General features: G+C 29.3%; 1 pseudogene across 1 annotated transcript; it reads right to left on the bottom strand.

Annotated features, from left to right (window-relative positions):
- Nucleotides 1-200: 200 nt before the first annotated feature.
- Nucleotides 201-3,884, bottom strand: LOC111281271 (uncharacterized; annotated as a pseudogene). Its single transcript, XR_016334956.1, has 7 exons — nt 3,438-3,884; nt 2,855-3,344; nt 2,468-2,568; nt 1,986-2,170; nt 1,404-1,496; nt 1,092-1,288; nt 201-526 (listed from the first exon to the last, which is right to left on the bottom strand). The product of XR_016334956.1 is annotated as an uncharacterized LOC111281271 (transcript).
- Between the last annotated feature and the right edge of the window lie 2,750 nt (nt 3,885-6,634).

Raw genomic sequence — 6,634 nt, 5'->3', positions numbered from 1 at the left:
AATATGATATTATTTAATTTAATCATATTCATAACATTATCTTATCATATCTTATCGTAATTTTATATATCAAACATGATAAAAATATTTATTATATTTTTTATTCATTTTTTACTTTTTAAACATTATATTTTTTCTTTTAATATATTTTAAAATTTTTATAGTAATAATGAACACTAGAAAATCTCACTTAACTTACATTTTATCCAAAATAACTTTTCTACATCACTTTTCACACATTTTTTAATAATCTTTACATCAATTTCTCATAGCACCATTCAAATACATTTTTCTCAATCCAAACTTTCTTTAATAGCAACAATAATATTAAAATAAATCTACATCAGTCAACACACACGAGACCGAGCAGATTCAACAAGACAATCATACTACTAAAAAGACCCAGTTATAGAATTACAGTCTGCAACATCGAGGCCCTAAGTTTAGAACTAAATTGGGTCCCTCCAAATATGTCTGAGAATAATCAGATGATGCTGGCATCATATCAATATGCTCAAGCCTGCAGCTATAGTGAGAAGGAAATATATCACAGAGATCAGCAGTGTACACTCCTGGGCCTTGTGCTGCTAAAATATCATAAAAAGGAAGGAGAACAACAGAATGTTCTATTGTAACCACTAGAATTTTATTTAAACAAAAAAATTGCAATTGAAACAGCATATTGGGAGCATAAGATAATAATCTCCGGCTATCAAGTAAACATTTAAAATACAGAACCATAATCATATGACATATAAAACTGACTGACATTAGAACTTTGTTCGAGAAATCAGTCTGTAGAAAATTTTCTAATATATATTTTGATATTTCTGACCAATAATCTTCACTAGAATATCTATGAACCAAATCAAGTATTGCATCAAGATTTTTCACAACTGAGGTAACTACATATATTCAATCACTTTAAAACTTCAATCGGGCTAAAATCTAAAAGCACAAAATGTCCCAATAGTAAATGCTTTAAAACCCTAAACCAGCACTCTCCCCAGTCTCAAAGAAAATGGCAAAGGTAGCATAACACATGTAAATAGCAAATAGCGAACAAGACTTAGCAATTGAGAGGAACCTACCTATTACAAAAGGGTAGGACTAAAGCAACTCTTTCAGTCCATGCTGCATGCCACAATATTGAATAAGAATCCAAAATCTGAATATATAACAAACACTCTTCTCATCAAACATCAATCCATACACATCTCTCAAAGCATCACCAACCGGACAAGATTAGGGAAAAGAACCTGTTACTCGCAGCATGGATTCTCATCCACTGTATATGACAAGGGGAAAAGGACATGTTAACCGCAGAAAGGATTTTTTGTCATGCAGAATCCATGAAAAAGAAAAGTAATAGGATAATATTATGCAAGAAAAAATTCTCTTACATAGCACATCACTCTCATGGGCATGAAGGTTTTCGAACTTGGAGTTCATCAAAGGGACTCAGAAGCAGCCATCTATCAAGTTTGAGCAAAAACCTATGCATTTAAAACACCATTTGATCATAGTACGTAAATAGAGATTTTAATTGATCCATATCATCAATAATCAGAATGGACAAAGTTGTTTAAACAGAGAATGACAGAGTTAGAATAGAGCCTCAGAACACTAAAATTAATCTCATAAGGTTCAAAGATAGTAGCATATTCTTGTCTACGCAATCATTTAATATGAGAAGCCTTTGCATATAGAAAGAGTGGATGTGGAGGGAGGTTGAGAGCCATTTATTAATTATCCAGCATAAATGTTCCATTATTGGATATGCACAACTTGAATTCTCTTGTATTGTCCAAAAAATAAAGAACTCTCTTTCTGCAAGTACAAATGCAACCTATCAATTCACATATTAGAACTGGAGGGCATTTTTTAGATTATCTTGATTATATGCAACAAGATATGCTATAACCTATACCAGCATTTTCATAGAAAATCCAAATTTGAAAAGATTATAAGAAGCAAATTCTTACGAACAGCAAGGCTTAAGGGTTCCATTAGGGAATAAACCATGGATGTTTCCCCCTGGTCAACTGCAAGAGGTAACAAACTTAACCCCATTATGGCTTTTGAAGCAAGGTATGGTTGCCTCCAACATTGGCCATGAGATATTCTGAGAAAGCATCAATACATTCTTCAACAAAAATTCCATATATTGCTGAAATAAAGAAATTATAGTATCATACCCAACATCATGAGATGATGTAAATGCATAAAACTGCAAATATATACAATTCCAGCTAGAATCCATAAACCAGCTAGCAACACATCACAATTTACAAGTGCAAAGTTGGTGAACATGGACAAGGTCAAACAGAAATTTAGAGACAAAAACTGTTGAAACTTAAACTCTCTGAGTAACCAGGCTATACATCTTAAAATTTCAGAAACTTGGATACTTGTACAGTGGAATTCATCATACAGTATCCTTCCCAGTAACTAAAATATATATCACCTCTTTGCATTTAAATGCTATTACTCAACAATATTCCTTAGAGGAAGTAGCTTTCTACTCTGCTGAGTTAATATTCACATCCAACTAATAATATACCGCACCTACAAAATTGGCAAAGGAGATAGAAAATGAACAGAATAAAAACTTCAAACATAAAAACATGAGATAAAACAAATAAACCATTTACAAAGATCAAAACTATCCAGTATCTTTACATATCTACACCATTGGAGTAAAACATAACATTATTGCATAACCAGATAGAAAATTATTTCATTAAATCTAGTAACAACAAAACAAAACCCTATTATCATAATGTCTCAACTTTCTTAGCTCCCTTGAATGTTCATCACTGGAAATATTAAGAGTTAGAAGTAGATTAGTCACCTTCTCTTCTTCTTCCCAAGTCAAAGGCCCAGAAGCATACAATGCCTCAAGAGCTTGCTGTTAGGCATGTAGCTTGGACCTGTGAAAATCCGTTCCCAATTCCACACTTGTGGAACTAAAACTTCCTTCTTCTCTACATCTCCATTCAGAACACGAGTCAGCATCGCTACTATAATCCTCTAAGTTTTCACAACGGTTGCTACAGAACTCGGAGACATGTTAAGACCATTATTCCCTAAACAGCAGAAGATTCGCAACCGGTGGTATCATCAATTCTATGAAAAGAAGAAGGCATACATCTTTCACCCAGTATATATTTGGGGGAAACAAACGATTCTGCCTTTTCAGAGGCAGGTAAAGGAAGCCGAACTATTATTCTTTTACCACCAATACAACAATTTTCAATCTACCTCTTCTTCTGCCAACCAACAGCTGAGAAGCCAAGCGAAGATCTTTTTCTCTTTAACGGTTCAGTGGAATTTGACGAACCCTGTTGTCAAAATTAATGAGCAGGTAACGTATAAAAAATAAATAAAGAAAATTACTATTTAAAAAAAAAAAAGACACAGGATTAAAAAATTACCTTTCCAACGAGGAACCAATTGCCAACTTCCCAAGATTGTCGAAAACGCAATCGACATTGATGTGCTTTGAGTTCGCTATTCGATCCAACAACCCTGACAGAAAAGATGTTTACACCGAAAACCTTAACGATCACCGTCGGTTTCCAACACAACCTGTCGAACACCTCTACAACATCGCCAGAAACCCAATCATCGGTCTCGTTTATCGGAGGAGGGCAACGCCTAATCGCTTTCCTAGGGACTCCCTCCGCCGCCGCCTCGCCAACAATCGGAAACCAACCATACTTCACGCTGCACGTGTGAACGTTGCCGGAGATAATCTCGGCACAGCGGAACCCGCCGGTTGGAACGTCCTTCTTGGTCAATATCTCAACTTTGCCACCTTTCTTGAATCTCAGAATCAGTAAAAAGAGGAGAAAAGAATTGAACAGAATTTGTGAAAGAAATCAAAGAATGGAAAATTTTGGGAAAGAGTGTTGAATTTGGGTTTATACAAGGGCCAGGGACTTCCTAATTGGATTGAAAGAGATGATAATGATCGGACGGCAAAGAAGGAGGGATTACATGATCTGACGGTCAGGATGCTTGGGTGTTAGGTGAGGCCGTTAAGAGTTCTGAAAAGGATGAAGAAGTCTCCTTTCCGGTTACAAATTAAAATTACAATCAAAATCGTGGGACCCAAAAAGAATAAAAAATTATGATTGGACGTGATTGTTTTTCTTTTCTTTTGTTTTTCTTTCAAGGAACCCTTTACTTACACCTACCTAAAAAAAAAATTTATTTTATTTTTGATCAAAATAAAAATATAATAATAAAAAATAATCTTCCCTAATTAAAATTCATTTTATTTCTCCCTAAACTAAACTTGATTGATTGACACCAATAACCAAATCAAGTATTCCATTCCTTTTTCTTCTTCATCGATAGAACTTGAAAATTTCTCTTCCCTTACCAAACACAACAATCAGACCAAATTTATAAAAATCCAATTTCAAAAAATTTATGGTATTCATATTATGTTCAATACTAAGAACAGAATTAAAATTTTTTAGATAAAGGGAATAGCAAGATGCGAGTTATCTCTGCCAAAATTTCAAAGGTTAAATTAAAAAAAAAAATTACACCTATTGAAAGGCTAAACTGAATGAATAAAAAAAAAGTTTCCCTTAATAAAATCGAGGATTGTTAATCCAATCCGAAATCGATAAGTTTCGATTCGATTCGATTTTATAAGATCATTTTTTTTAAATCGAATTTTGAATTGGATCGGATATTAATAAGTGAAATCGAATTCGGGTTGAATTCAAATTTTAGATAAATCCGATCCGATCTGATATTTATATAAAAAATTAATTTTTTAATTATTTTTTAATTTTTTATTTATCTATATTTATATTTATATTTTAAAAATAATATTTTATTAATTTAAGGTCGAATCGAATCGAGTATGATTTATACAATATCGGATTCGAATAAAAAAATTTTGGATCAAATACGGATATGAATTTTATGATTACAAAATCGAATCGAATTTGAGACGAATAAAAATTCATTTCAACCTGACCCATTGTTATCCTAACGCAAAAGTCATACAGAGGAGGGAGGGGATCTAGTGAGAAAATGGCTGAAAAACCGTATATTTTAAGACATGAAAAAAATTGAAAATTAATAGTTTTAACTTTTATGATTTTTTTTTTTTTTTTTTGGCTTCAAAAGTTTGAATTGCTTCGGAAGTTTGAATTTTGAAAAAAAAAGTATCCTGTTTGAAAAAAAATTGGCATATTCTAAAATTATATTATTAATTATTAAACTTTATTAATAATATCTTTTATTATTTTAATTTTTAAGAATTCCAAAACCTTGATACTATACAAGGATTTGACATTAAATAAATTTCACTCCACAACCTTTGGTTTTTTCATCTTATTCCAAATTTTGGTATATTAGGAGTATTATATAAAGGTTCAATTAATAAATTTCATTTAATATCAAAATAATATCGTAAAAATGGAAGTAAAAACTGAAAGTACTAGAATGAAGTTTGTGTATAGAAGTAATTATTGTTAGATAATTAATGAAAATAAAATAAAAGCATCCACTGGCAATAATAGGTGGTAGAGTGCACACATGTTGACATGAATATATCTTATTTAAATTTGATAATTTAAAATACGATGAAATGATACGAATTATTAAATTTAATTTTACTGATCATTATAACATTTTAATCTCATTCTCAAATTTTGCATTTAAATAAAATCATCTATACCATACTAATTTAAAGGAATTCTCTAAAGATTTTTATATGACACCTATCTAATCCTGTTAAATTATTATCATATTCTTATTTATTATTTTGGTTTTTTTATTATTTTATTTTATTATTTTTGTATTTTTTAATTTAATTTTTATTTATTTAAATTTTAAATTAAGATATATTTTGATTAGTTAAAAGTAATAATTTTTAAATTTGAAAAAAATGTATTAAAAAATTGAAAATAAATAAAAGATATTCTAATGATAAAATTTTTAATAATCACAAAATGATTGATTTTTTAAGAAAATTCTATATAAGATATTTTTTTAAAATTTTACCCAAATTATGAAAAATTTTAGAAAAAAAATTTAATAATGATAATTGTCATTAATTTTTGAGCCAAAAATAAAATGTATTAAAATTTTGAAAAAAAATCATTTCAAAGATGATAAAAATTTTGAAAATAAATAAAAATATTTCAAAAAATGAAATTCATAGAAATCACAAATGATTATTTTTTAAAAAAATTTTATACGAAAATATTTTTTAAATTTGATCCAAGTGATGAAAAATTTTAAATAAAATCTCAATAATGATAATTGATATTTATTTTCAAACAATAATAACATAAAACTGAAATTTTATAAAAATAATAAATTAAAATTTAGACATTTTAAAAAATAATAATAAATTCAATAATAAAATTCTTAAAAATCACAAATAATTAATTTTGATAAATTTTTAAATAAAAAATATTTCTAAATGTAATCCAGATGATGAATACTCATTAAATAAAATGACAAAATGATTTAATTAACCCTCTCGTAGCTGGAAATGAACACTAATTATAACATAGTTCGGCACATAACCATCCCATTACTCTCAACTATCAAAAAAGAAGCATATTATCTATAATAATTGTAATATAATTAATTAATC

This window comes from Durio zibethinus, chromosome 28, assembly GCF_047325235.1.
Source record: "Durio zibethinus cultivar Kanyao isolate XHJ-2024 chromosome 28, ASM4732523v1, whole genome shotgun sequence".
NCBI classification, from domain to species: Eukaryota; Viridiplantae; Streptophyta; class Magnoliopsida; order Malvales; family Malvaceae; genus Durio; species Durio zibethinus.
This window is presented reverse-complemented; position numbering and strand designations above follow the sequence as displayed.